The sequence below is a fragment of the Varanus komodoensis genome, unplaced genomic scaffold, assembly GCF_004798865.1.
Source record: "Varanus komodoensis strain SLA01 unplaced genomic scaffold, ASM479886v1 scaffold105, whole genome shotgun sequence".
Taxonomy (NCBI): domain Eukaryota; kingdom Metazoa; phylum Chordata; class Lepidosauria; order Squamata; family Varanidae; genus Varanus; species Varanus komodoensis.
The window spans coordinates 412,348-419,265 of NW_025335297.1; positions in this window are offsets into that span (position 1 = coordinate 412,348).

Here is a 6,918-nt window from a genome sequence, read left to right on the forward strand (position 1 = left end):
ATATCTAAATATCAGATGCTGGGAACAAAGAACAAGTCATTGCTTGCATGCTTCTCAGAGGAATAGAATGGAGAACTTTCGTGTCACGCGTTTTTATAGTTCTTACTCATTCAAGGGTGTATGCCTGTTCAAAAGATTCTGTTGGCAGAAACAAAGTCTGTTTTGTTCCTTTTTAATGTGAATTTGCATGCATGCTTAGAGTATTTATCTTTTATTAAGTTTTCTAGAAGGGTTGTCAGACAGTCCTTTACTTTTGTTTTTTCTAACGTATCAGAAATGCAGGCACAGTTGTAAAATGCAGAGTGGAGCTTTGGAGGGGAGAAAAATGCTAGTTGTCCTGTAGTGGTTATAGTTCTGGAATAAGACTTAGGATGCCCGGGTTCAAATGCCCAACTGACCATGAAGCTTCCCGAGTGACTTTGGGCCAGCTACTGTCTTTCAGCCTAACTTACCTCATAGTCCCACACTCCTAAAAGTACTCTACATTGGCTCTTTTTGCAAGGTTTTATATATTTGGGGGGGGGGGGCTCACAGTGTCACAGCCTCAACTTCATTTTGGAGCAAGACTATACTTTTTGCTAGCAATCAGATGTTTAATGGCACTATAGAAACGGGAGAATCACCCTTCCTACACTTTGATTTGATTTATAAAACTGCATCCAATAGTCCCACCTGGCACACTCTGGGCTTGTTCTTCCCACCAAGCCAAACAACCTCCAGCCTTGTTTTCTCCCAGCTGTTCTTTGAAATTGGGAATTAATGCTGAAGGGAGCTTATTTGGCCTGGTGGAAGGAGCAACTAAGTGTGGGGAAGCAGGGACTTGTAGTTTGTTATTTCAGCATAGTTCTAGTTTGGGGAAGGCAGCTTTGCAAGAAAAAGTTTAAATGAAATGTTACCAAGAAGGAAAGTCAATGCTTCAGGCTGATCTGCCTCATCACTCCTTTCTATCAAGGGAAAGCAGCTGCAGTGAAACATGAAGAAATTAGACCTAAAAAGCCCTCCCCACTCTGATGTCTGTGCATTTATCAGAGAGGCTCTCCCCTCCCAGGTACGGTTGCTAAGGCCTGCTAACAGGAGGGGGCCTACTAGAGGGCTTTGCCCGGTACTCCCTCAAATCTGGAGCTAGTCCTGAGCAGGTGAAAATAGGAGTTTTGATGGAGTGGGAGACTTGTGATATTTCTGGAAGGAGTTGGAAGCTTGGTGCTCTCCTGAGTTTCGGGCTGCAACTTCTAGCTGTCTCTGCTGGCCAGCATGGTCCACGGCCAGGAATGATCCAAAATATTTGGAGGGCACCAGTTACCTACCACTGCTATGGAAAGCAGAAGTTCTGCGATCTCGGCAACAGGGAGAAAGGTTCGGTGGTAGCCACTCCTTTTCTCGTGGCAGGTGCTCAGGCCATCCCAAATAATGTCCTTTTCCATGACTGTGCTGTGATCAGCAACTCCACCTGACCGCTCAAGATGGTCCTAAGCTGTGGAGCCGAGGTGCTAAAGGGAGACCTAAATAACGCAACTCCATCAGAGTGGACCATGGAAGGGACTGACCCTGCAGGGATCTTTGTAGTCCTCAGCCTCCCTGACAATTTCAACAAGCAGCTTTCAAGTAAATCAAATGCAGGACACTGAATTTCTTCCCACCCCACTCCCCATATATGCACAGTCATGCATGCACATTCCACCTGGGGCATGAATGTGCTCAGAGTATACAAGTCAATGGGGTCCTTTAGCATTGCAGCTTTTAGAATGAGTTGTATGCCTTTATATCTGTGGGGTTGAATATCACCCCCAAAATAGGTTCACCACCGTGGAATAGCACCAATAGCTCCCGTAAAGCTGAAAGGGAAAAGCTGCAATGAGTGAAGAGCCCCATGGAGTCACCAGTCATCCCTAGAAGCACAAATAATTTAAAACTAGTTCAAATTTTCATGGCCTCTTCTGTCTGGCATCCTGGCAATTATAATTCTGTAAGGGCTGGACATGGTGTTAAGCATATGAGTGGCCCTCATTCTTCTTTCTTCATTCACTACACAGCAGCCCCAAGGGAGGGAAAATGTGGATTGAGACATACTAAAGACTGAACCTGTTGTCCCTGAGGCAGATTAGAGCCCTGGAAGGCTGCTGCTTGCATGTGCATCTTTACCCAGGAAAGCTGCCATGGGCAGAGGGGGCAAGTTTGGCATCCCTACACAATTACACCTCCCAGAGTTCCTTGAGAGGAACTGATCAATTAGTAGAAACCTCTCTCCAACCAGAACAGTGGTGGGCAACTTGTGGGCCAAAGCATTTGAAGGGCCACAATTCCCATCATTCCTTACCACTGGCTCCGATTAGGACTGATGGGAGCTGTAGGCCAAAACATCTGCAGGATCAAAAGTTGCCCAGTAATAAGTAAAGGGGGACCTCATGTTACAGAGCGGAGTCAATTGTATTTGGGAGTAGAGGATGGAAGTTGGAGTAAATTTTGGGGATTCTGTGCTCTTCATAAAGATTCCCAGCGCTGTGGTGGGGCTACAGGAAGAAGGTCCAAAGTCCAGACATGGACTCCTGATCTTGTCCTTCGTGACCTCCAATTGAAACAGATGGGTTGGGGCTGGGGGGGAACCAGAATGAGTTCATTGTTTCCACCAGGGGGCAGTGGAGAACCAGTTGCATGATTTGTTTTCAACAAGGAAAAGCTACTGAAGGAAATTCTGACTCAGTTTGTTCGAAATAGTATGTCGCCCCCCCTTTACCTCCTTGTTTGTCACATACACACACCATACAGCTCCTTTGTCACCTGAATCCAAAGAATGAACAGTGGCATGGCAAATGGTGCATGCTTCGTTGCTATGGAAATGCTGTCCAAAATGGCTGCCCTGTGGTGAGTCATCTCCATCCCAGCCCCCAGCATATGCTGAGACCTTCCACTCCACATTCCTAGCAGCTGCTGGGAAAACATGGAGACCTAACATGGTGGTTCCAGTCCATGCAGAAAGTAGGGGTCGGGCAGGCCCAGCATCGACGCTTAAGCATGGCTGGGCACCTGCTGACCTTCCCAGAAGGTCCTGCTGATAAAATTTGCCCAGGCAACAGTGGAGGCCGTGGCCTCCGTGACTGTCTGTCTTTTGGGCCAGCAAGTGGCAGCCACAATGAGCACAGGAGAAGCAGGAGCTGGCCATGGCAGAGCGAAGGTCAGACAGTGAGGAAGGCAGGCCATCTCTGGCATTAGGTTCTGCACAGAGTGTGTGAAGGTTTGGAGTAAGTCACTGCAGTGTAGTGACTCAGAAACTTCAATTGTACATTTAAGTATTATTAACATTTCTATAGCACCTGTAGCTGAAGCTCTTGGGAGGGTTTACAGCAATAGTTATAGAATCATACACTCAAGTCACCCATCTAACCAGGCCTGACTCTACTTAGCTTCCAAGATTAGGCAGGCTTTTAGACATGGATTTTATGGGTCTACCTGGAGCTGCAAACCTCTAAAAGAGTTTTTTTTCTAATAAAGATGCTTGCCTCGTCTTTTGTTCTTACTATTTTTAAGGGGCATTCCTCAACACATCTCCCTTCTTTATTCCATACTGGAGGAAAGAGCTGTTTACATTCCCCCCCCCCCCCGCAAAGATTTTGTTGCTTTGTTTTGTGGGAAAACCTGTAGAAAGGGAATCATATGAAGAAGCTGCATTTTATGCTTATGCTAAAGACTCTAAAGTTGCCTATTTAAAGGATTTTACGGCTTCATTCCAGAATCGTAAACTAAACCAACCTTCCCTAACCTGGTACCTTCCAGATGTCGTGGGTTCTAATTCCCATTCAGATTACAGGTGTAGGAAATATACATCCAAGCTCTGACACAGCTCTTGTCATTTAAGGGCTCTAATGCAAGCCCTCAAGGTTCTGTATGTGGGTCTGATACTGATCACAAGTTCCTGGGCTGAGCATGTACTCAAAGATATGCTGCTCCTTAATTCTTAGCACACATTTGCCTGTCTGCTCTATTCTTGTGCAACTTGCTCAAGGCTCTAATAAAAAATAAAGTAGATCCTGAAAGCCAAAGGTCTGTTCATCCTTGCTGTAGAAGGTGCCTCTGAGAATGTGAAGACTACTTTTCCCCATCCATACTTTCTTTGCTAGTGTATTCTGATCCCATTTCCCCTCCCATAAGTCTAGCTTTGGTTTTTGAATAGTTCTTTGTTTAGGGCCGGACTTTTCAAGCTTATCTGCCTTGATTGTGCAATGACAACTCATTCTTCACACAGAGAGAAATTCTGGTTTTCCACTAGAGTTAAGAGGGAACTGCAGTAAGCCCTGGTTCCCTAACACATATTCTAGTATGGTGCATATTTTTGTATTTACAGAATTGTCTCACACCTTTGTTTCTGTATACACTTGAAAAATCTAGCCAACTTCCCATACATATTATCTCATAAACACCATGGGAAAACTGCATATTTCTTCATGAAGATTCCGTATGCCATTTCCTCTCCTCAACTCAGTGCTACTTCCCCTGTGATATCCTCGGAGAAACCCAGAGAACCATGTCACCAACCTTTAGACTAGTTGCAAATTATTGTTATTGTGCTGCTATCATCATCATAATTACTTCTGTAAGTCAACCCATGAAGCTGATGAAATTGCCTGTAGCCTACACACACTTACACCACATCAAACAGTGCAGTGTTCTGAATATATATAACCTCCACATGATAGAAATTCTTTTAACTATTGTTATTGTTACTGTTACATTACATTGCTTTCTTTTGTCTTGTGAGGAACCCAGGACAAACCACATATTTATTTATTAGATTTATATACCACCTTTTTCTTTTTTTAAAGCAGTTTACATAATTCTCCTCCTCCTCCTCACAATCTGATCCCCCCAACAACAACTCTGGAGGTAGGTTGGACTGAGAGTCTGTGACTGGCCCAAAGTCATCCAGTTGGCTCCATGGCTGAATGGGGCCTAGGACCCAGATCGTCTAAATCCTAGTCCCACGCACTTAACAGCTACACCACACTGGCTTCCTCCTCCATAGCTTCCTCTTCCCTCTTCATTCCATAGTATTCTTACAACCACAACAACCCTGGGAAGTGGGTGGGTTGCCTGAGAGTGAGCGACTGGCCCAAAGTCACCCAGTGAGCTTCATAGTTGAAAAGAGTCTAAAATGCAGATCTTCCAGGTTGCCAGTCCAACAGTTTAACCACACAGTATACCAGCTCTCAGATGAACAAAAATTAGATGAATTACTGTGTTTCCCCGAAAATAAGACACGGTCTTTTTTTTTTTTTTGGCTCACAAAAACACACACGGTCTTATTTTTGGGGTAGGTCTTTTTTTATTTTATTTTTTAATGTGTACAACAATCCACACTTATCATGTACAACAGCATGAATACATGTACATTTGATACATTTGGTATCACTCTGCCTGTGACAGGAGCCGGCACTATAAAGGAAGCATCGGCTTATGTGGCTCTGCTCCCTCCGGAGGGAGTGGAGGGAGCAGAGCTGCATAAGCATGTTTCCTCCACACAGTGCATTAAGTTAAAGTTACGTTAAAAATAAAGTTTAAAAAGGCTCTTTATGTTTCCCATTGGCCCTGGGAAGAAACACAGCTAGGTCTTATTTTCGGGGTAGGTCTTATATTTTAGCAAGTACCAAAAATAGTACTAGGTCTTATTTTCGGGGAAACACGGTAGATACACAAACATCCACATTGCAAAGGCAAAGCAATACCTTAACTGGCAGGCAGGGGCAATTGGTTAGCTTAGCCTTTCCCAATCCAGTGCCCTCTAGATGTGTTGAATTTCAATTTCCATCCTTCTCAATTAGCATGCCCATTTTGGCTGAGGATGATAGGAAGTGTATTCCAACACATCCAGAGCCACTAGGCTGGTGAAACCTGGGTTAGGTTAGGAGACCATTTTTATAATGCTCCAAAGTGGTCATGAGAGAGCAGGCCTTTTCAGTAGCACGAGGGAGTCCTGCCTGGCACCTGCCTTAACATCTTTTTGTCACCAGCCAAACCTCTTTTGGTTTTTCAGGCATTTACAAATCTATCTATAAAAATCTTGGCATTACGCTGCAGTTTAACATGTTGCTTTACCTTTGGCTTTCTCTACTAATTGATCAGTGGTGTTTTTACTGTTTATATTAAGGGTGGGCAGAAAATACACATCCAGATCTTTTGGTCTTCAATTCCTCTTGGTTTTGTTTGTATCATTCTTTTATTTATTGCTTTATTTATTCTGTTATTCCTTTGGAATTGTGATTTTAATCTGTTCTGTTTTGTATGTCACCCAGGGAACTACTGTCCCTGGATGACTGAAAAAGAGCAAAATGAATAAATGAAAGAAATACTCCATATTTGTATCATCATGAGACCACCATCTGGCTTTTCCTTCAGCCCCTAAAATTTCTTGGGCTGTATGAGGAATGCACAACCTTGTACCCTCCTGATATTTCAGACTACAACTCCCATAAGACCCAGTCAGCAGGGCCAGTCATCAGAAATGACTCATAACATGCCTGCATACTTAATAGAATGCTTATATAAACTGTAACAGGAAATCAGAATGGTGTCAGCATCCCTGGACTAGGACTGGTCCCTCATGCCCACGTAGTTCAGCAACTCCTCTCCAAGAGGAGGCGTGCTTGGGAAGGGCCACATTCAGAGGAAGAGCGTTTGTGGGCATGCAGACGGCCCCTGGTTCAGCCTCGTGGCACCTCCAGCTGGGGCAAGAGAACCCCTTGCCCAAAACCCTGCAGTGCCACTGCCAGTCAGTGTTGCCCATCCTGGGTAAGATGGCCCCAGTGGCAGCTTTCCCCTTTAGAGTTCCACTTTGGCATGACATCTTCCTTTGCACCAGTGAAATCAGCTGCCTCAGAAAGAGGCCAAGTTGCAAGGCTCTTGGATTGACCTGGATGGCATAATGAGATG